Source organism: Brachycentrus maculatus, unplaced genomic scaffold, assembly GCF_059751285.1.
Source record: "Brachycentrus maculatus isolate JH-2025_06_01 unplaced genomic scaffold, ASM5975128v1 h1tg000257l, whole genome shotgun sequence".
NCBI lineage: Eukaryota > Metazoa > Arthropoda > Insecta > Trichoptera > Brachycentridae > Brachycentrus > Brachycentrus maculatus.
Window position 1 is genome coordinate 1,606,937 of NW_028281008.1, and position 25,767 is coordinate 1,632,703.

A 25,767-nucleotide genomic window follows, 5' to 3' on the forward strand; every position below is an offset into this window, starting at 1 on the left:
AAATGTAAGAAAATGTATTAAATGAAAAGCCCCTAAACGTTTGAAGTTTATGGAAAGTGTTGGAATAGGAGGTACCGACAATTTATGGGAGCGAGTCGAGAAGGAAATCCGTAAGTCCCTATCGAATGCAATCTTAATGGGGTGATCCAGTCAGCGTGTTCGGACGACGGGGCGCAAAATTATTCCCCGGCTCCTATTGTTTCAATGAATTATTGCGCTTCTGGATTCCTGGATTCGATAACGAAATAACAGGGCTGCAACGTTACTGGGAATTCAAGCAATCCAACTCGAGACGATTGCTATCACTCAACTTGAAATTAAGTCTAAAGTGAATGTGTGCAGTGCATGAGATACTTGTAAAGCAAATGTGACTTCGTGCTAATGACACTCCGTTAAGATGATATTGGAAACAAAAGATTCTTGAGTGTCGAGTTCATAAATAGTGTCGCGCAGTAGTGACGTGTCCACACAGAGAGAAACAAAGATACGCACATATATGTATATGAAGATTAACACATTTTCGTACTATATATATTTGAACATTTTAAATGAGATGTAGTGCGTAATTTTAGTTTACTCAATGAATTTTGGAAGAAGAGAATGAAAATTATTATTGGAATCCATTATTAGAATTCAAATAATTAATTCAAATAACTATGATATTAATGAAAAAAATTGATAAAAAGGACGAAGGGATTTATTAAAATAAGAAAGTTAGTATTCATGACAGGAAGATAACTAGGTAACCTTTTTTATTTTAGCCGAAAATGTACTTGTCGATTGGTACTCTACAATTATGGTGAAACATTTGCAGCACTACCATAAAATCATAGGTATGTATGATATGTGGCTTAATTTTTTCGTGGTATTTCCCATCGTTATGTACACACACATACGTACACGTACGCTCTCATTCGGTCATTTTGAATGCAAACAAAGTTATAAATAAGCAATTGAGGGGGAGTTTATCGATTAGTTTAAAGCGTCATATAATCAATAATTTTTAATACACAATATTTTGAGTGTGCCCAAGTTTTTGTTCAGAAATTCGTCAAGCGTTTTTGGTAAAACATATTTTTTAAATTTCAACCAATGATGTCGCCAACGAAGTGACATGCAGATTTTTTCAATTGAAGCATAAATACAACTTCCGAAATATGTGTAATCGTAATATGTAAATAGTTGTCGATAATGGGTAGAATGGTGAATTTTGGTAACTTTGTAAAGTGATCGCTTAAACCAGACAAGGTCAGGTCATAAGCCTGCAAATGCTCAGATTTCCATATTCCTACCTTATCTTTTTAGATATATATTTTAATTTTGAAAGTAAGATTATTTCGATTTTTTCATGGAGAATAATTTAACGTCACTATTACTTGTTTGGGTACTCCCTGAAAGCTTAAGTTCGACATAAATCTGCATCAAGTTAAGTCTAAGATCAAGTTGACCCGCCAACGACCCCCGAGTTCAACACGCGGGGTAAGTCTGGAAATGGACTTAAGAATGTACCAACACAGCTCATTGTGTCTGGTGACACTTCTCAGAATCCTGATTTATGTCCCGAGTCAGGAAAACCAGGACATCAACTTCCAGGAGGGAACAAATAGAGGAAAACGACGTTTGGGACGAAAATTGAGTACCCGACTTTTCAACGTGACACAATGTTTGGATATACTCGTACTCCGACTACTGCCAGTGTTTTGTTTTTAAATCTCACTAATGGATTCGGCAGTGACGCTGTAAGACTTCAAAATATTTTACGAAGAAATGAACTTTGTTCTTGGAATAACTAATTTTATAAATACAATATTATTTATTGATTGGACATTAACTTTGCTAACTAATATGACGGTTTAAACATTTTTATAAATGAACACTTTTGATGTTTTGAATATTGAAAGCATTAACTTTGTGGATCATATTGATATATTAATAAATTAAACCCTGAAGAGGGCAACAGGTTGTTGCCGAAACTAGTTGGTTTATAAAAATGTGAGTGGATCAGAACACAAAGTATTTTTATTTCTCGAAATAATAGAACACTTTTGAGTTTATTTAAGTAAACACAAATTTTGAGAACTATAGAAATTCTCATCAAGATGCAAACATATTTACTGAAATACTTCTGTACTTTTTTTATGTCTACATTAATAAAGTGGTCATATACAAGTCTTATATTATTTGAAAAAAATATAACTTTATTTATTCAGTGAAAACATAACGTACACTGTGCTTTTTTAAGTACTAAAAAATGTAAATTATTTGAAATCACACTGTCTAAACCAACGCCAACGCTACGCTAGCGCAATTAAGACGCAATAATCATTAAAATCAAAAATTATCTTCTCCATCGTATTTATTTCATCCGAAGTTTTAAGATAACTGTTTAGTAAAAGAGGTTCGTTGGAGCTTTGTGGGGATTTAAAGCGAAGATAGAGGCTTATTTCAAATTAAAGACGTAATCGCGTTAATGGGTGCTTATATTAATGCCATCCAGTAAAAGGCTTCCATTTGACGTCGTCCCATTTGTATAAAGCTAAGCGACGCGGTACTCGACGGAACTAATATATCAGTATAGCGTACTTTGTATTATATTGTATATCCGTGCGTATATTCTCTGCGGACGGTCACGGCCCTAATCGCCGCTAGATCTCGATTTTTGTCCGACGGGCCCGTATAAGCCACGACCTTTGGACAATCACTTAGGGGATTCAAAACTCACAATCCGAAACTTGTAACAAATATCTACTCCCAGAAAAAAAGAGCAGTCGAGGCTCGATAAGTAGGAAAGTTATTCATAGTTTTCTGTACTCTGCGCTCGGGTTTTACTGAAAGTAGGGTAAATAAAGCTGCTAAGGTAGATTATTCGAATGGGAAGGTGTTTGTGTTCTAAATCCTTCGTATTTCCATACAGATCAGCGAGTCGGTGCATCTAGCTGTATTCTAGGGAAGATGCTTACATTTGAGCCACGATAATGCAGCTCGCTGGATGCGGAGTTCACCGGGAGCCGAGGAGTATAGTGGCTACATTGAATGGGAACCGGTGTGCCACGTTGTATGAAAGGGCCTGTATTTATTCTATTGCACACGAGTAAAATCTTGGACCGACTGACGCGCAGATAAAGGAAGATTAATGACGTCAACAGCGCGCACATCGTTAGCCGGTGAATGGTGGATTGCTATTGAAAATAAAGCGTGCCTTTGAAATCCTTCGTTTTATTTAAACCCCGGATAGATTGCGCGAGAATGAATTAAGCGAATTGACAGATTTATAAATATTGATGAACATCAAAGCAACACCAGATATGAATAATATGAAAGTTTGTAGTACTATGCGCGTTCCGCTGAGCTGATGTGTTACCGTATACACACGATACCCAAATATAAAGTTATGACATTTGATTACGAAACGCAGCGGTGCAAGTTTTATTTTATGTTGTTTTAGTACCTACATTGGTACCACGGTGCATGGTGCATTGCGTAACTATTAAGGTACCTACAGTATAAGATTTTATTAGATTTTTTAAAAGAAACTTGTTTAAATGGTCATGGGTAAATACATTTTCTTGAATTTGTAAATACATACTTTGGATCATAAATAATAATAAAAAAACACAAAACTAAATGAAATAAAGGAAACGTAATAATAAATTTTAAAGTAGCTAATAATTTTATCCATTTTTTGTTGAAAACATAATGCTTTGCCGTTCTTGAGAAAAGAATAAAAGTTGGTAAATATTATTTTAATGTCATTCGTGGTACAGGTATTCGCTTATTAAAATATTTTTTCAAGTAAGCTCCAGAATTTTGATATTGAATAAGATTATTTAAATTCGGTCCCCAGAGAGATGAACTCGTTGAGCGCGAGGCTTATTAAAATACGATGTAAACCAAGCAACAAGATGCGAGGATACAAGGAAAACGCCTCAAGGCGTCGCATGTCACAGCTCAGGAGCGTACGTACACAGCGTGTTCCCTGTATGTGTGTTTGCTCCTGAATAATGCAGAGGAAACAGAATCCAGAGTCCAGTAAGATACATCTCAATGTATGCACAAATCGCCGGCATACACTAAGGCAAAACCAGAGATACGGGTTTGGTAACGCGGAAGTACAGGGATTGAGAGCTTCCAGTTAGACCAGAATGAAGAGTACTTGGTTATAAAAGGCAACCGTTTACACATGATTTGCCACCGTCGATACATTATTAAACCCTATTAATTTGAATACTTACATATGTTAAATAAAACTTGCCCGAGTAGCGAGTTAATTATCTTGAAAGACAATACTATGATTGTGTTATACAATTATTACGTTTTGTATAATGTACATCATAAAGAATGCGCATTATCACTTTGAGATTTGTAATGATTCCACGGCAGTGATGGGCGATTGAATTAAAAATCCGAAATAAATAACGGCTTTAACTCGTAATTTCATTCGGTTTTTTCATGATTTTTGTTTCATCATGCTTATCGAAGCACAAATCTGCGTATTTCTAGCTCCTATATTTGTGAATAACTTCGTAAGGAATGAGGATGTGAGGAGAAGAAAAATGCAGCTCCTTATATTGGAAGTCCTAAAAATGAGAAGGTGGACTTGTTCTAAGAATGCCACTTGAAAGTATTAATCCCTCACGTCTCTTTTTCTAATTCAGAGGATTCCGGAAGACCTCTGACGACCATTCACCGACTGTACTTTATTTATGTATGATAATTTTGATACAAAAACTTAAGCTAAAAAGAAATTCAAAACAAGAAAATGAAACGAATACCTTTCCGATCGGGTACAATGTCATGTCGCGGTGTCTTTATCTATAATGATTAGATATAATACGTTAATGTACAAAAAATACGAAAACCCCATTAAGAAAAATACCAACGCGGATCTCATAGCACTCTTCGCGTGGAACAAATAAACACGAAATAAATTATACCCGATTCAATCGCCAACACGAAATACGCAAATCATTCGAGCCATCTACAACTGCGAGATCACAAATGAGATAGCCACAAAAAGCTAGAGAGAACAAAGGCATTGCGAGGGAGTTTTTTTCGTGGCGTCGCATCGCGTACGATGAGTTGTATAATAAGATAATTTGAGTCGGTAGGCGTCTTGTCATATGTGGAAATTGAACGTCTCCATACATCCTGCTGGAGTAGGTTTATGGGGGCAGATGGATCCAGCATCTCGGGTACTTAGGCGGCAGCGCCTCGCGCCTCGAGCGACGCCTGACTGACGGAGTAATGAGATGTAGCGCCCGACCAAGTGGCTACATTACCCAGAGGTACAAACTTTATACCTACTGTGCATGTATGCATACGAGTTCTAACAAAAAAACTGCGATTCCGTCATCTGCACATGAGTAAATAATAATCACTCTCCTTATCACTCATCGTTCACTTTGTGCAATACCACTTTAATAAACACGAATTCTTGACTACCGGTTTCGGAATAATCATTCCGTCATCAGGTCATTCATATAAACATAAAATTATTGCGGCCTGATATTTGTACAAAAAAATATTTTGAAGGAGATATTTCTTTCTCTTCAATATTTTATTTTTGTACAAATTTAAGACCGCAACAATTTTATTTTCATTTTAATGACCTGATGATGAAATGATTATTCCGAAACCGTTAGTCACGAATTCGTGTTTATCAAAGTAGTATTACACAAAGTGAACAATGAATGATAAGGAGAGTGTTATATTACCGTACCACAAAGTTGGTAATACTTTTAATGTACAAAATATAATATAATAATCAATTCCACGTATTCACAATTACCTTTAAAATTTGACATGTGACAAAAAATATTGAGTCGGACGTTAGCCCCTGAATCCTGCCCTAATCGTGTTAAAATCATCATAATCTCTAGTGAATTATCGGCGCTCACCACCGCAATCGCCATTCGTTATGTTTAACGAAATTTCCAATGGAAATTTATATATTGATGATAATTCATATGAATTGCGCTTTAGTTTATATGCTGTTCTGTTGGGCGATTCAAATGAACATCACTTATCGCATGCATATTCTAACGCTTATCAACACACAATGGTGCATAGGGCACTGCATCTCTATCATAAATGACGTAGTATTATCTTGATTGTTAATCGCATGAAGACAAGGTGATCAGCCCTGCGCTTCTTGTACCAGCCGTACAAGAACGTCAAATTTCTGACCAACGAACAAAATATGCATTTTATTTTTTCAAAATATTAAATATTGATAGCCATTAAACTAAGCTGACTATAGAATGACATATAGAAGAACTTTGACATGTTCAATATCAGTTGTTTAACTCCATTCAAGAATACCAGCATATATCGTTATTATTAGTAGTTTGTAGGCACCGATGTTAAGTGGGTAACCGCGAACTTTTGGCTTGTAAGTGACTGCCTGTTAAATATTCAGATCCATACAGTTCGGTTAAAGTTTGATCCGAACAATTAGAGGATTCAAAAATACCCACGCAAGTTATGTTGAAACGTAAAGCAAACACACACTGTAATCATCGAGATGTCAAAATGTTTCCATATGAGCGACAGTGTACAGACCAAAGTAAATACTCCGGTAGCTAGGAGACTGGAGTAACACGCTTGCTATACTGGGTGTACTAGCGCCTGTAGAAGTGCCGCTAGACTTGAGAATAAAAATATTATTTTTAAACGACACTTGAAATGGCTGGGGCGTGCCATCTCAATACGACACACTTTCTGTATTTACATATAAGGATTTCTCGAAAGCATTTCAATACGTTTTTAACTCGTTCGTAGTTGATTGACATATTTACTCTTCAATAGAAATGGGCAATTTGGGCTTTCAGAAAAATATCCCCAACGCCTACTCTTAAAAATATTGTAAATTCAACATAGTTCAACACAAAAACTTACTTAAAAAAATGGTATCTTTGATTCGCAATATGATTAAAAAAATGAACAACTCATACAAGAAATAATACAAATAAAATATTATGGAATCTGTACAACAACGACAACAAAAAGTCCGTTCAATAAAGAGTTTAGTTTCGTCTTCATCCCCTGTATCCTACAATTATTATGTTTAAACTATCATTAATCACGTAAATTACAGCTGCGCTGTGCCTCGCGTACTTAAGATCATTATAAACGCAGCCCAGTGCTTAGTGAAATTTCTAACATATGCGAAAAATTAAGGAAAAATGATAGATCAAAGATGAGTGACAGAACAGTGTTGCATTTCTTACGTCACGTTAATTTCTTGATTTTTTTTTTGAGAATAAACCTTTATCTTTGCAACCTCCACTACAATTTGATACCTATTTCTCATAATGAGCCGCTTAGGCTCACAGAAATAGTATGAAATTGAAATATTTGTGGAAATATTACAAACACAAATATTTATCTTTTTAAAATTAAAATAAATTAAATAAACAAAACCTGCTTGATTGAAAGAAAAATGTATACCTATCTGCTTTTTAAAATAACCTCATTTAACTGATTACCTACAATAAGTATAAATAAATAAAACTTATAATTTATTCGAATTCACACTTAAGCATACTCAAGGTTCTATTATTGGCGTGAAAATCAGTACGTATATTTACGTGTTCGTTATCTGTTTCAATGCTGAAGTGACTCAAGAGTCAGTCAAGACTGAGACGCCATTAACAATCTGTGTGAATACTAATTCAATTAACAAGCAGTCAAGAAAGACGATCCGTGTTATAATACATCATAAGTGATACCAAGGGCTCATTATAAAATAATGGCACCTCAAAAGATGATTGGAGAGCGTCCTGTGTCTTGTTACAACGGATTTTGTTGCACAATATACAGCGATAATAACGAAGAAAATTGATAAGGAAAATGTTTCGGAGAAAAATTCCAAAATATTTTGAGAAGGTTTGTAATTGGACGCTCGGAGGGGGAGACACTTCTTCATTCAGTGCCTCGGTGCTTTGTTGAGACTATTCCAGCTCGAACCACGGTCTTTACAGAGTATAAAACTGATAAGAGTAACATTCGAAGCGACAAACATTACATACAATCTTTCAAGTGCGATCAGAGTTTGCACTCTGCATCGAGAGTGTTACCACACGAATGCAAACATTGTCGCCAATTTATTGGTTAAAAAACGAACATGAGCTTCATGAAAATCAATGTAACGTAAGGAAGTGAAGCATGGAGTTGGCAACAGAAGGATGAAAGTAGACAGAAGGATGAGTGTAGTCGAAATGCGTTCTTTCTGAGATGGTATGGGCGTATGAATCGAATGAATTAAGAAAGAAGAAAGTGATCGAATGATTGAAGAAAGACAGATTTATGTGGCGTACTATTCTCTCTGCCTACCGCTTCGAGGAAGCTGTGTGATGGTTAATTAGTTAGTTAGGTTTTATCACATTTGGCTACAATGCAAATTGCAGTTAGTTCGATTTCTGGTCGAGTTTATATGAAAAAACGGTATCTGCAATATGATTGTACATAAAATATGTAAATTTAAAAAAATAGGAAAATGGCGCTAGATTGATTGCCCAATATACATAATTATTGAAAATACGAAAAAACGGAATTTATAAAAAACTATAATTCAAGTGGAAATATATCATAGATAAAAAAATGACAACATTTGCTTCGTTACGCTCATGTGAGTATGACTAAAACCAGTAAAAGAAACAGATAAATCATAGACACTAAATAGTTAGGAGCACATCATTTTACTCGTAATTTTTCGGATACCATAAATCTGAAAGCGTATTTTGATACCACGCACTCGATGCTTCACTAAACTAGCTCGGGAACATTATGGAGGACAGATTTATTTAACAAATGGAGCACTTACGAGTATAACGATACATATTGAATAGTTTGCTTACATATGTTACAAAAGCGATGAGATCATTTAAATGTGATTAGAGTCTATTTTAAAAAGAAGCTCACTTCTTTGAGCATAGAATTAGGTGTTTAAAAATAACGCAAGAATGCGGAAAAAATAAGTTTTTACCTGGTCGTCTGTCGTCTCATTTGTTTCCATTGCCAACTAGGTACAAGTGAATTTAAATTACATTTTGGTTTATGCAAAATATTGTCGGGAACGGAATATAATATGTATCGTATATTTCATAAATCAAACCCTTACTCGAAAAGCAAAATGATTCAGAGAATAAAAATGTCAAATTCGAAGACACAAATCTTCCTATTGACAATTTATCCGATGAAATTAGATTATGTTGTCAATCGGATTCTCGATGGATGTGACAACCGAGACATTTTTAGGAACGGCGGAATCGTAACTGTGTCGAAATTTCGGTGAGTTTCGTTAGTTCCACTATCCGAGACTTGTACAAGGAGCTTTGCGGTTATCCTTGTTCTTGAATGGATCTAAATAAGTTGTATTCTTTTAATATAATAAAGTTTAATGAGTAAGGTCCGTTCAGCGCGTGGGATGTGGTGTCGTCGGAAGGTGTGAGGCGCTTGACTCGTTGCAATAATTAATTGCATAAGTGGTGTTTGCATCAGAACTTCCGTCGGCAATAAACCACTTGAAAGCGTTGGTCACTTGGAGAGAGAATAAACGAAGATCAGACCATAAGAGCTTCCTATTTAACAGTCTTATCATATAATGCTTTCTCAGAAATTCTGTTTTACTTTGATTGTGTCGACCACTCGAGAACTACTAATTCACTAGGATTGCAAAATGACTACGTGGTTATTTTAAGTCAATCACATCGCTAAAAAGCTTTATCGAACGCGGAAACATTTTATTGTACTTGAGAAAATTTGACGAGTTTACTGGGGTTAAAATTACTTATATAATGACCTGTTTTCAAGATGGCCGCGAAGGAAATCTGACCGCAAAAAAGCTTTTGATTCATTAAAAAGTTTTCTTTGTGCAAGAGCTGGGCAACTTTCAACTAGGCACCTAACCTGTTTACTGAAAGAACTGAATGCCCCCCAGTGGAAGTTGATTTTAGTTTGAGCGTTCAAATATTTTGTGTAGAAGAAAATTATCCGGTAGTTTTGAGCTTATATTAACAAACAGATATAAAAAAATCAATTTCTAGAATACAAAATAAAATCGATCAAAATATATCCTTAGTAATTTATTTCGACTTTATGGACATGTATTAAATCTAGATACGTATCGAATCTCAATCTATAATTTTACAGGAGCACAGAACCTTCATTATTTTTTCCATCTACTTAAAATGTTAATTTGATATACGCTACCTTAGCTACGCCGTAAACATCTTCTGTTTTATTTTTATGCGGTGCATTTCATTGCACCCTGAAAATGCCGGGTAATAATAATTTGTTCTGGTAATATATTCATGAAAATCTCTTTCTAGTTTGGAATAATTTTTTTATGACGGCCGCTTCCTGGATACACGCGCCACGGAGCAAAGCAAGAATAATTATATTTTGTTTTAAAATTCAGTCTGCAGCGGACCGGGCCATCTCCGCCCGGCGCTGTGCTCCTGGTACCCTGTATCTCCAGCGAAACCGCACGGGAGTTGTGGATAAGACATTACAGTAAATGAAAACTTGCAAGTACATTAAATAATATTCCTTGTTTACATCCCGATTCAAAATTAATATTCTCCATAGTGCTCGAGACGCAAAGTAATTCGTGGGTGATGTTTCTGTTACTCGGATCAAACTATGTTTGAACCAAATATTGACGTTGAATTCAGACCAGTTGCTATCAATACAACTACTACCATCAGTCCGTTTCTATACATTAGCTAGAAACAACTAAGTATTAACCGTTAGAGTGCTGAGAATCTGTATATTGAATCTTGAATATTATATAACAAATAAAAATCAGCACTAAAACGGTTAAATACGATACACTTAAATACTGAATAAATCGCATAAAATTTTTCAATTATTTCACTGTTAATTTGACATAAAACTTGTATTTTCTTGTCATCGTTTAGTGGAAAAAGATTAAGAGAAATGAAAACATATGTCACGCCATCTTACATTAGGCTGTAGGGGCAGTGTTCGGGAAAGTAAGATGGAATTCAGGCACTCTGCCAATTCCTCCCGGGGACTGTTTACACATCCCTACGGCAGTTAACTTCGTCGGTTTGGACTTAATATATGCATAAAGAATTAAATCGTATTATTAATTTATATGCAAATGAGATTGCAGTGTTACTCTCCACCAGCAGCGGGGGTGGGGGGTTGATCTTGGCGGCAAGGGGGGTGGCTGTTCATGAATCTGTGCATTCAATTTTAGATTGTAGGAATCGGAGTTGTATTACGAAGTTGTATTATGCGTTAATATAAATATCGATCACATTTTAAGAATTTATACATCAAGGAACTCTATGAAACGATTACGACTTCTAATTTTTAATGTCTTTTTTAATAAAAAATATCATTTTAACAACGGATTTTATTTATAAATAAATATTTAACGTAAACATTATATTTATTTGAAAGAAAGGTAAGAAAAATAATATTTTGAGTGTGCACAAATATTGTCACCAATTTTAGATTTACTCCACTTAGAGATATTTTGATAATTTTTTTTCAAAATCATATATTTATAGAGCCTGTCATTGTCTTTTTTAATAAAAAATATCATTTTAACAACGGATTTTATTTATAAATAAATATTTAACGTAAACATTATATTTATTTGAAAGAAAGGTAAGAAAAATAATATTTTGAGTGTGCACAAATATTGTCACCAATTTTAGATTTACTCCACTTAGAGATATTTTGATAATTTTTTTTCAAAATCATATATTTATAGAGCCTGTCATTGGCTGGTTTATGTGATCACTATAAATTTTACATACGTGTGAAAATTTGAGTAACGTGGCTGTCAATCATGGGTAGAATGATTAATGTTACACAGTGCATAAAATGATTACTTAAACCAGACAATTACACGTCGTAAGCCCTGTAAATCCCCAGACACCCATATTCTTCTTTATCTGTTTTATATCAATAGGATAAAATATTAATAAAAGAAGCTTAAAAAGATAAAACAGTTGATAGGTAGTGTGGTTTAAGCGTTTGGCATTAAAAAAGACAGCAAAGGTATATAATGATATCATGTGACTCATCGAAAGCGATATTGTTTATTTTTTATGTGTCAAGATTTTGATGCTCGTAGAATCTAAGTAACGACACAAAGATTTTATCTGTAAAATGAAGAGAGAAATTCTAGCAAAAATCAATCCATTTTAAAATAATCGCGGATAAGTCATGATTACTAATTTTATTTATTGTGAGGATAACCTTGATTCAATACAAATTGGTAGGAACTACGAATCCGAATTTATTCATTATAACAGTAAGTAATATAGCCAAATGGTAGGCATTAAAATGAGACGTCTTATTTTATAAATGAAACTGCGCGGGTAGCAATCAGTTTTAATATTTCTCTGCTGCGCATAAAATTACAGCTTCGTTCTTCATAATAATAATTGAAAGCGGCAACAGATACTAGTCGGAATTCTGTGCCATTGAAATTTAACATTGATGTGTTTAGTGTTTATATCGGGCATTAAGCGAGATTCTGTTCATTCCATTACTTGCAATAACCGTACCGACTGAAACGGGATATTTAATAATACATTTGAGAAGCACAAACAAGCAAGGTATAATACAAATAATAATTTTTAAATATTATGGACATTTTGCGTATCAAATAAAACGACTGTTACAGCAGCGATTCGATATAGAAATAAACAAACAAACAAAATTTCATTTTACCAAATAATAACGATTAAGGGTCATCCGAACGTAGAATTTTAATAAAAAAATTGTAAGATGTAGTATCTTTTGAGTTTATTCATGTAAACACGATTTGTTTCCAGAAATATAGATGTTTTCACCAACAGGTAAAAATACAAACTGTATTTCAATCTGTTGATCTGTTGTGTTCTAGTGGTGTTTACAATAATATCCTCAAAAGTGGTCTCATATCGGGGATTTATTTTTATATTTTAATGATATTCCACAAAGTTATTCTTGAATAATAAATAAAATAATTTTAATGCTTAAAACGTGGATTTTAAAAATTTATCTACATATAAATTGAAATAAGTATGAAAAAAATTTTATCGTAAATGAGATTACGAGACGTAATTTTGTCATGCTGTAAGCATTTATTATAAAATTTTTAAAATAAAATTACAGATAATCAATATTACCTACTTTGATGAATTTCATTCACAGTAATTCATTTTTTTTAAAATTGTATATCATTTAAAAGTAAACAGTTAAGGGTGAAAGAAATATGCGCATGTGTTTATATTTTATTGTGTTTCTTCTTAAACATCATATATTTTTGAACTTTTATTTATAAAAAAAATCCAATAAAAATGTCTACGGAGAGCCTAAAAAAAGAGATTTATCATATACTTTCGAAACGGATATAAATTTTAAAAGTTAAACTACAAGCTTGACGAAAGAGCTTAATACCAACAATTTAAACCCGGAATAATCGCAAGATGAGTCATTTTATTTTGTTGCTAACATATTTTCTCAATTTTCTCCCCATTAACTCTCGTATGAACAGCTTACAAAGCAAAACACAAGAATCAGACTCGTTACCAATTCCATCCCTTTGCCAAGCCGGGATATAAAATTTCCGTATACTTTAAGTACGGTAACGATGTTCTGTTGGAGTGAAAAGTACTGAAATGAGTGGAAACTGACCCGACTTCGGACTGAGCAAAGAAAGCTGTTTCCGCATAAAAAAGATAGGGATTTAAATAAAATATACAATGTTTTATGCAAAAATAATACGATAATGGCGCGACCTAACTCGGCTTAATGGATAGGTGTACAAGGAAAAAAAGTAAAGTTTTTTTCACAATTCTCGGCTAAATTTGGTATTTTCACACGCCATTGGAAATATAAAAGTCTGAAATGTGTCGTGAAAATGTATTCCTTTATGAAAGTTATTCGAGCGTAATACAGACAAACTCTGGATACTTAACAACAGGTAGAGTTTATTTTCTCTGCGGCCGCGGAATATTTACGGTTAGGTAAAACGAAAGTAGTGAAATTTCATTTTTTCTTCTTCAACGTTTTCCCCATTTCTCCGACACTTAAAAGCTTATTTTTTATAATCTTAGCAACTTTTCCGTTCGAGTTTTTCGCCGGGCTACTAAATTTGATATTAAGTGTACATTTCTCTCGAAAAAGGCCCGTATATTTCCGAAAGGAGTTATTCAAATGAGGATGGCGGGAAAGAAGTCGGAATTTGTTGGAAAAAAGTGAACGATTCGAAAATGATACGAACAACGATGAAAACAAATCTAGCCGGTCGACGTCAAACTTCTTTACCGTGATTAATGTTTTTTTTTCGATTGAGTTTGCTATAATTCAAAATATATTTGCATGATTTAGAAAGTGAATTATGTGTAGGTAAATAAAGCGTGTTCTCGACATCACTAAGTACAGGTTAGCATATTTCTCTGATTACATTTGGTGTCAGACCACGCCCACATAACGATTTGAAAACAAAAGTATTAAAAAATATCTCGCGTATTATTTATTCGAATCTTGCACATGTGCTTTTCCAATGGTCGAATTATGTAAACCAACATTCAGAATCACTGGGTTTACCTGACAGCTAAATGAGAAATATGATTTAAGTGTTGACAACATGCCATGATCACATTTTATTTTGAATTTATGCAAGAGAGAATTTAATGGTAGCTATTTTGCATAACCCAGCTGCGTTTAAGGAGAGATCTTGCGGGCAATTAATTTTGAGATGTCTTCCTCTGTCTTTGGCAGTCGAATTGGTACATATTTGATGGGTATTCTCAGGGTTCAGGGGGTGGAGAGATAATATACCAGCTACCGCCAGCGACTCGAAATGGGATACCCAAATTTTGAGACGGGGTAAATTGCAAATGAAGATTTCCAGCGATAGACCGAGTTGTGTAAAATTCCGTGTAAGGTAATGCCAACTCTTTACTCAGCATGATTGAAGGCAGATATTATCTACTTAATATGTCCCCTTTTAGCTAATATTAATTGTGTGAAAGCAAGAATCTAGTTGTGACAGAATTAAGGATACAGGTACCATGCGACCACAGCTGGACAAAATATTAAGTTAGGTTTAAAATATGCATATAAATAAAGCCCAAATATTACTTTCCAAAAAAAAAAATATTTGTTCAAACTGCGCAGTCATTTCTTACAAGGTGACTATTAATAATTAAATTCAATATTCAATAACGTTGTAAAGTTATTCTACACTTCGTAATACGAAACATACCATTTGACAACATTGGAGTTGGGTAGTTATTTGCTTAACCGATTAATTGAGACTATTACGGAGTCGGTATATATGTTTACAATTTGATTAAAACATAAAGTAAATACAATATGGAAACCATTTGATTAGATATGGATGAAGAAATAAAAAAAATATTTCTAAATAAAAAATGTTTTCGAATTTGATAACCGCCGTTTATTTTCATCGTGGAAACCAATATCCTCGGATGAACCCAAAAACACGATATATGAGAAAACGTACCAATCTCCATATTACGAATTATTTTTTGAGCTATTTTCATCTTTTCATAGTTGATGATTTCTTACCCGAGGCGTAGGTAGACTAGTTTTTATATTATAAGTTTTTGTATTACATTTTCAAGTACCTCATACATAAGTAATTCGTTTCGAGATTGCTGTTTGCTTCTAATATCCTATCTCGTAGGTAGATAAATAAAACTAATCTAAATATTTATATAATGATGATCCATAAAACATTTTGACCATATTTGAAGAATGTAAACGAGATAAGAAGATAGAAATTCTTCAAAAACAATCATTTTAAAAATACACATGAAATATGTGTGGGTGAATGGGTCCCTTTACAAATTAGAATAATACTCAAGGTCGTTTTTATTCCGTCTAGATTGTTTGTTTATAAAACCTGCAAAAACGGAATAGCCGTTGAAACGTTTTTAGAAATGATCTAATCGTCTGCCGAAACTGGTATTTAAATAACGAATGGGACGATGTCATCGGGTTTATCGCTTGTCCAAAGTAATAAATTTTGTGCAGAAAATAACGATAAAAAATGAAAAACATTTACTAAAAGCAGTTTATTTTTTAAAAGGAAAATTCAGTTTTAGTGTGAGCGACCATGTTGGACTTGCGGTAGAATTAAGAACTATTTATTTCAATTAATGCGAATGAAATTCGTAAGTCTTTTAATGACGTTCTCCGGTCAAAAATATGTGCACTGCAATATTGCGGTAAGAAAGTAGGTTAAATAACTAGTGAATCACTTTCGAAACGAGTGGGTACTTACTCAATTTTTTTTTATAATAAAAGAGATTGAGTGATATTTTTACCTGCTTACTAATCACATTATTACGTCTTTTCCACAGGTCTTAAATCTTGTTCCTAGAAATAATTAGTCATCACATCACATTACAAAGGAAGTACATATGTACACATGTGTTATCGGCACGGCTTAGTGTTGTTACAGTTTGCCAATAAAATCTCAAAGGTACTTACCGAGGTACTTATGATAATGACACGGGCAAAAAGTTTTTATAAATTTTTCTGGAGAAGTTATTTTCAAAACGTTTAAACGTATTTTCCGCGAGTTTTACATAAATGAATTTAAATTTGTAGAAATTATTTTCTATCACGCGCAGTTGTTTAAAACTTGCGGAAATACTAATGCTTCATTATTTAAAAAAACATTGATCTCATTTTTTTGTTAATGCCTTTATGTCACATTTCATGAAATTACTAAAACAAACGCTGTTGTTTTTAACCATTTACGTATCCATCCCCGAAAAAGACAAGGTATTGTCGAAAACAGTTGGAAAAGTAATATCAAAGTTTGTGTATGTATGTTTTTATTCAGATTTTTTATATGGCTGTAATTCTGTGAGATAAATTATGGTACAAAAAATATATTCCATCCTCCATTAAAGTTAAATTTCACGACAAATTTAATCAACAATAAAAGTGAGCTGAAATTTAGATATCTAATAATACCGTATAAAATAATATTACCTCCTAGATATAAATTCGCTTGAAATATCAAGAATTCACAGTGAAGAGCTAGCACTTTGTTTGACTTATGAAACACCATTAAGTTAAATAGGTGAGCATTGAACAAAGTTATCTAACCAAAATTAGGAATTCAAGTTGGTAATCTGTATTCCGGGATCACAGGGACCGATTATAATCAGCATTTCTGGATAGTATCCAGTATGTAACACTTTGAATTACTAATATTTAGACTAGGACCACGTGTCCACAGTAAAGCAGATACTACACACAAGCACACTGGTCGAGTATCAAAGAACATTCACCCTCGTTCGCATCTTTCAAATGTCGCGTGTCATATCTATACTGGAATAAAAACGAGTTTGAAACCTGTAATAATAAAAAAATAACATATACATATAAGAAGCACATATTTCCGCCTAAAACCACCATCCATTGAAGGTACAAGACATAAATTATTGTCAAAAATGAAAACAGTGATAAACTGAGAAGAATTCTGAAGCCTACGCAACAAAATTAGAAACGTTTATGTGAGTATAAAAAAGAGATACACAGGTATACAACATTATAAAATACAGTAAAACTTCGATATAACGGACTAATTGTAGAGAGGGGGTGGCCGTTAAACCCGAAAGTCTGTTTATATAGAAAGTTTTATATAGATTAAAATCAATAATTTTTTATATTCTCAATATTATTAATATTTAAAGCATTTACTTTGTGGTTAGTCATTTTTACTTATTTATTTTTTTACAAAAATGTTAATAAAATTAGTATATAACCACTCACCGTTCACTGAACGGTGAGTGGTTATATACTAATTTTATTAACATTTTTGTAAAAAAATAAATAATTTTTTATCTGTTGTAAATATTTAACACTGTATTTAGATATAAATTAACAGTACAAAACGCAAACAAAAATCTATTTATTGTCTTCGGACACGTTGCTGTTAATGGTGTTCACCCTTTAAATTGTTCTAGCTTTGTTTAGTGTTCTGTGAAGGTTATTTTGCATACTATTGGTGAACTCAACATAGAAAGAATATTGCAAGGTATTTTTCAAAGCCCCAAATAACTGTCAATTAAAAAAATTATTAAAAGTTAAAATATTTTTATTTGTTACTCGGAAGGTAATTTTGTTAAGATTGTTAGAACAATCTATGATCGGTAATAAGTTGAACTAGATATTGCTAGATAAACTTGTCCCATAACATTTCGTTTTATTTGGGTTGGTTTATAACAATAGTGTCGATTGGGCTGTTATCTTACGGCGTGTCGTCAGCAAATAGCGATAACGCTTTGGATCTATCGGCCGCACCTGGGACAGAACAAATAATCGGGATACAGAAACTAGTGTCGTCCAATTAGTATCCCAACGCTGAATAATTTATTGGACAATTTCGTCGGGATCATAAACTTTACTTCGATAATTTCGGGCTAATTGAAATTCGGATGAGAATATTATTTGTGATAATAGGCAGCGTTATTAATCGAAAATTACACGGTAAAAACATTAAATATTTACTGTGAGTTACTGTCGTAATTAGAGTGAAACTGTAATTGTTGGAAAGCTTTCAGAAATAGGCAAAATATATTCAATTAAACGCCTACCTAAATTTATTCAATTAACCAAATAAAAAATAATACATAATTCATGAATTTGTACTTATAATTTGTATTATTGTATAAAGTGAATTTAAATTATTTTTTAAAGGTCGATCCTTTACTGTTATTTCGTGTGTACCTATTAGTTTTTAATGTATCAAAAAAATATAAACTAAAAACGCATTTAATGAATTTCTATTGTCATTTTATTCACATCACTTCTCACGTTTCGATAAATCGAAGATCCAAGATTTAAACATTTCTGTTTTAGCGATTCCTACAATATCATATATTTTCTTATTGGAGTGACCTAGCGACACTAATATTAATGATAAAAACCCTAGAAACAATAACCATAGTCAACATGCGTAGCTAGAATTTTGCAATCACATAACTCCAATGCACAATATATATGTACAATAAAATGTTATTTTTTGACATCTCATCAAAGATGAAGAAGAATAGGCTGGTTTAAGTGATCACTTTACACACGTGTAACATTCACCAATTCTACCCATTATTGACAACCACACTACTCAAATTCTTGGAAGTTCTATATATATGAACCAATTTAGAAACCTTGTTGTATTTGGACACACTCAAAATGTTGTAAATAAATTATCTGGTCAAATTATAAGCTTAATAATAAAAATGAAAATGGTATTTTCTGGCGTTTCTCATCTGTGTGATTATAATCCAGGATTCGGATCTCACATACTAATATAAGAGTTTCTGCTTAATAAAAAGCTTCTTTACATCTCACCAATAGATGTCTCTAGTGAAGTTCTAGTGATTCATGAACAAGGTTTCTAAATTGGTTCATATATATAGAACTTCCAAGAATTTGAGTAGTGTGGTTGTCAATAATGGGTAGAATTGGTGAATGTTACACGTGTGTAAAGTGATCACTTAAACCAGCCTATGACGGTCGTAAGCCCCGTAAATGCCCAGACTTCCATATTCTTCTTCATCTTTGATGAGATGTCAAAAAATAATATGAAAATAACTCCTGTAATTGGAGATAATCCAGATTTTGTGAACAAGTATTTGGACACACTCAAAATGTTACAATAAAATGGATTTAAAGTTATACCATTATTTTAAAATTTTATAAACAATTTGTTTATTTTGTTATACTTATTTCATAAATTGTTAACCTATTTCTATGCGAGTAGGTTCACCTCTTTCACAATCATGTCGTCATCGTAAAATGTAATAAAAGTGTTGACTGTTCAATATAAACACTAAAGGTGTATGAACGCTATTCAAGATAACGCTTTGCGCCTTATCAGTAGCGTGACTAAGTATGTAGTTTAAAATAATTCAAGAAAAGTATACAATATCATACAATATTTTGTGCCTGACTGAAGTAACAGAAAAAATAACAGAAAAAATATTTTTAAAAAAATCTTTATTTACTAGAATCAGCGGAATACGGGGATCAGCCTAATTTTTTCTTTGTACACAAATACAGGATTTATGAATATGGACTAATCTTTACAAGGACTAATTACGTAGTTCGATAAATGATCACAAAATGACCTATAATAATAAAACCCTTATCCGCACCCCAATGGTGCATAGGGCACTGCTTCATATGAACACAGTGTTATCTTGATCGTTTACACACGAAGGAAAGGTGATCAGCCCTCCGCTTCAGGTACCAGTCCAGGGTAATATTGAATAAATATTACAGTGAAAAAATCACTTATATTTATTTGACCCCCCTGGGAATCGAACCCGGGACCTCCAGAACGGTAGCCGAGCGTGCTGACCATTATACTACAGAGGCGGACATGACCTATAAGCAAAACTAAATTATTTTTTATCATTTTTCGTCATTATTTTACTTTATTTACCACCAAAACGTATGCAATATAGGAAATAATCAAAATGATTACTAATCGAAATTCGGAACAATACATTAAAAATATAGTACCTTTTTTTCTAGTTATGTTAGATTGCTTATTTCAAAATTTATTTCTGAGAATAACTATTTACCAACACATTTAACTACTAATAACATTTCAGAAAATCAACTACCATCAAAGGAAAGGCAAGTACCTTCATCAACTGATCGATAATTATGCTAGTACAATTATAATTACCTTGATTGACAGGTGATTTCTAATAAAATATTACTAAGCTCATATTCGAGTTATTTGCAGTACCTACCTACCTAAGGCAAAATAGTTGACATTTTTAATACCGTGTGTTATAAATTCTTGGGTTAGGAAAAAATACTGTAGTGCTATTTAGTATTGTGTATGGACCGTATTTTGAACGCCATTTGAAATATTAGAAAAAGATAATCACATCGAGTATGAACCTATTCATAATTTGGTTACTGTAATACATTGACATAAAATCGTTGTGATATTACAGAGAATAAATCGGAGACTTCGTAGAGATTGGAAATAAAGATTCCCAAAAGATGCTCAAATAATATTATTTTCCGAATACAGAAACCGATTCGCAATTTGGCTGTCGTAACGATCAAAATTTGAAACAGTTTAAAAGTTGACATTTCATTAACTTATTTTAATGTAATCATCCTAGCATGCCAGGAAGGATCGGTCGCGTTAGCCGAAGCATAATCCTAAAATTAACTAAGAATTTTCTGTGTTGGTTTACGTTTCGCTGACTTAATTCGAACATCGATTATGATGTTATTATGTAAGCCGAACAATAGGAAAAGCAGCACAAAGGCACATTCTTCAGGTTGAAAAAACACGCCTGGATTTACAATTCAGAATGTTAGAATCGTGTCCAATGATAAGATAATAATACGACAAATAAACATTCCTCGAGTTGTGTTCGTGAACAGAAACACGACGGAAAAAAACAATATTGCTTTGCATTTACTCGACACAAATAAAAGGACGATTTCCTCGTGAATAAAATAAAGATATCGAGATTTTGATACATCAATACATTTTGTACATCTCCGTGTATTCCTTGTCGTTCTAGATTACCGTGAACTTGATAAATTACTCGTGTTTTGTCTCCGTATCTTTCTCGCCTCCGAATGTTCCGTTACGGATGACGTCGGAAAGAAATATATAATAATAAGGGTGGATTTCGCGATACTACGCTTTCGGTAAGTCGAAATACATTTGTACAAAGTAAGTTATAAGAGTTTAATGGGGCAATCGATCGTTAAAATTTCAAACAAAAAGAATAATTACAAAGCCCTTTTCGAACCGAACGCACGTCGAGATCAGCGTTCATTTTGTTGGGGTCGTATTATACTTAGGAGGGAATTAATTCTGCCGAACACATTAACTCCGACTTCGGCGTTACAAAGAGAGCAATTTTACGCGTAACTGTTGAAAAATAAGACATTTGAAAAAGTTTCATATCAGCCGCGATCGTAAATCAGAAAAGTTGGAAACCGTTATAAAGGAATATTACTTCTCGGCTACGCCTCAAGTATATCGCGCGAATATTTCGCAATAATTTAATAATGAAGCGTCAAGTAGCAACAACAAAAAATCATTCGCGAGCACTTAATGCTGGCTCATTTTTAAATTACGAAAATGATAAAATCAAGGATATTTTTTACGATATAAAACTTATTTTGCGTTTTATTATCAACAGTTTTAGTGGTATTAATTATAAAATTTTCAACAAATAATGTCGGAATAGGTACGTACTCGGTTGTTACAGTAAGTAATCCATTCAATTAGCTATCTCAACTTTATTAAGTACGGCGGACGTAAAAAAAGGAAGTTAGTTTTGTTGTTTTTTGCTAACAAGCGAGGCGGGAGAGGACAATCCAAGGACTCGACCGTCAGCTGCCATTTTTCCAGTTTTATTACTCTTTTTACGACCCGTGGAAACTGCTATCTTAAACGTTCAATTATAATGGCGGACACGGAGTTGTAAAACGTCGCGTAATCTCGGTCAACACGGTGTCTTACAAGGAACAGGACCTCCCGCAAATTACAATCATTCGGGCTGCGAAATACAGAGAATTATGATTAGCGATTACCGCGCTTTGTTCGTGCGCTTAATGGCTTTAGTGATGTCACGGCGTGAAATCGGAGTCGATGGGAGGCGATCAGCGATCCGCGATCAGACATCGCAGGAAGGCCGCTCGACGACTCGTCGACCGCCTACCAGGATTTTTACAATCGCGGTTTGACGGTTTTTATATACATTGTATTTTTAGCGATTCGACAATATTTTTTGTCTTATTGCACTAAGAACATTACCAGCTATTAATCATTGATATTTCTGGAATTCGCAACTGCACTCTATTGAAATATATTGTACATATTTAAAAAAAAAAATACTTGTGTAATACCACATATTGAGTATTATTTCATTACACACTACTAGTTTCGAAAACTATGATAGTTTTCATCAAATTACAAAATCTAACGAAAAAATAAATTATTCAGGTATATATAGAGGTGGGTGGGGCTATACATAGAGGGGTAGGGTTAAGGGCGGGACTTTTTGTAATGGAAACATAGATAATAATGGTGAAATTCCATAGTTAATGCCGAATCAATAAATTATATGAACTATACATACATTCAATTCTAGTTTTTTCTCGGTTTTATTGGGATTTTAAACGAAGTTTTTATTTTAGCTGCTTAAACAGGCTAAGCGTTAATTTAAAGATTCGTCAGTGGAAACGTGGAAAAGGGCGGGACGCAAAGCTGATGAAATTAGACGGGTCCGTAATACCACCAACCTGAGTGTTTTGCTCTGCCGGATTTATAACGAAGTTCTCTCGTAAAATGATATTCGGGCACGATCACACCCGGCGCCGAATTAATTCGATAATTTAAAATGTTACCAACCTTTATGGTCAACGTAGACGTCTTTGGGAGGGAGAAAGCAGAGAGCAGGTCGCAAACACCGCCTGCTCGAGGAAATAACTCCAAATTAAACTTGGAGTTTCGGCGGGAGAAAAACACATCGCGCGGGAAATAAGTTCGAAGTTTCCCGGTTATAATGTAACCTTCTGCCGTCGAAAAAGATTACGTTAAAATGAATAAATTAATTTTGCGGTTTAATCCCGCGACGGGCGGGCGGGCCACGTCCAGATTCGCCGTTTCTTGGATAAATTAGAACTGAAATCCGGCGCTAAACTCCGAATGCCCGTAAAGCCGTCCGCACACACACTCGTTTCTTGGGATTGGGAATCAAAATATTTTGTGTAACGCTTTGATTAATGGCTTTCCTCAATTATGTTGTACATCAAGTTTCTTTGTACTAACTTAAGCGTTCGTTACGAATTAATTTAGCAGTAATTAATATGTACTTTTAACATGTTGGAATGGAGTACACAAGGCTGCTGGAGATAATCTTTCTACTTATTTGCTTCACATTTTTTATACGTATATTTATTCTAACTTTCGAAATAAATATATTCCTGCTTAATATTCCCTTTAAATACATATTTTATATATATATATATATATATATATATATATATATATATATATATATATATATATATATATATATATATATATATATATATATATATATATATATATATATATATATATATATATATATATATATATATATATATATATATATATATATATATATATATATATATATATATATATATATATATATATATATATATATATATATATATATATATATATATATATATATATATATATATATATATAACACACATACATAATGCTTAAATCCATTTTTTCAATTCTTTTAAATCTATTTTATTAGTGTTTAATTTTATGAAAGGTACAGTTCAGTGATAAGACCAGAAGAATGTGGATAGAAATTTTTACAATGCTAAAATCCCAGCTGATGTACGTAGACGAGGAAGCTGGTGGATACTCGAGCGGGGTGGAAGTAGGAGGAGACTGGTCCAACTATTTACTCAAGTATTGCGCAATTATAATACTTACTGCTTTTGTGTCAACTCCGGCGGTAGTTTATTCGTCAAAGTCCCAAACTTTGCTCCATTGAATGGACGATCAACCACGGAATTTCTCCGACACAGTTAAAAGTGCCAAAGTTCGTGAGGCTCCAACAAACTTTCAGGGTCCTCCCGAGGATTGCCGAATCGATTTATATCCAACACAATCACGGAGAAGAAATATCTTTAAAAAAAACACAAGATTTAATACTAGTCAGTTTACAATGTCACGAAGGCGCGAATATTTCTTATTGGTGCGAAGTATTAAGGGGGGAATTCAGGGAAACTCGAAACACGAGGATTTTATTTTGTTATCAATTGAAAATTATTCCAGCAAGTCACTCGTCCCAAGTGAAAGCGATAATATTGTCCAAACAAACAAGAAATACTTGTCAAAACACAGAAAACACACAAAAACTTTTGTTAACAAACAAATAAAACACAAAATATTTCACTATTCGGGCATTTATTCTGTTCGATTAACACTGATTTATTTGCGATATTACTGATGTTTATTAATTTATTCCGTTGAATCGATTCGCTCGGAAAATGATCGCGATCTCATAGACGGGTGAGATGATCTGAAGCGAGACACCCTCCCAGAACGAAAGTCAGCGCTCGACTGAACGTTTTCAACCGTTTGACCGGTGGCGCTCCTGGCGGCGCTATCCGCACAACGTAAAAACAGAGATGGCAAATGTTCCCAAGGTGTTGGAGCGAGAGAAAATTATGCGAACTCTTGAAAAAAATGTTAACCTGAAATTTTTTCAATAATAAAGGTATTGTAGTAGTAGGTCGGTAGTGTTTTTATTTTAAAAAATCTCAAAAAAATAAACAGTTATTTTTTGTAAAAAAAAAACCCTCCCTTTTTTCAACTTATTTTTAGTTAAGATTATATTAAGAGTTATATTTATTTTATTATAACGTTTAGTTTCGGAAGCTAAACTTCCGTCGTCGGGTCTAAATATAAACTAGAACATTAATAATTTATTTGCTCTATAACCACGGAGGGGGGTAAGTTGGGGGGAGGGGGTGGAGTTTGAGAATAAAGGAAAAATGGAAAGCAAAGGTGAAAATTTTTCAAATAATACATTATTCAGTAAATTATTATTACAATATTTTTTTTGGATTTCTAAAGTTATTCATTATTTGACCTTTGTGTGGTACTGGGTGTTATCATTTTAATTTTTGGGAGTGGAATGAGTTATTTGCAAAAAACAAGTGTTTTTTTTTCATCATGTC

At 33.3% G+C, this 25,767-nt stretch overlaps 1 protein-coding gene across 1 annotated transcript in view; it reads right to left on the bottom strand.

The window, feature by feature from the left end:
- caps (capricious) overlaps nucleotides 1–25,149 on the bottom strand; it is a 177,344-nt gene extending 152,195 nt beyond the window's left edge. The window contains exon 1 of the mRNA XM_088265688.1: nucleotides 24,515–25,149. The gene's annotated coding sequence lies outside the window, so the exon portion shown is untranslated. The remainder of the gene's footprint in view (nucleotides 1–24,514) is intronic.
- Nucleotides 25,150–25,767: the final 618 nt, after the last annotated feature.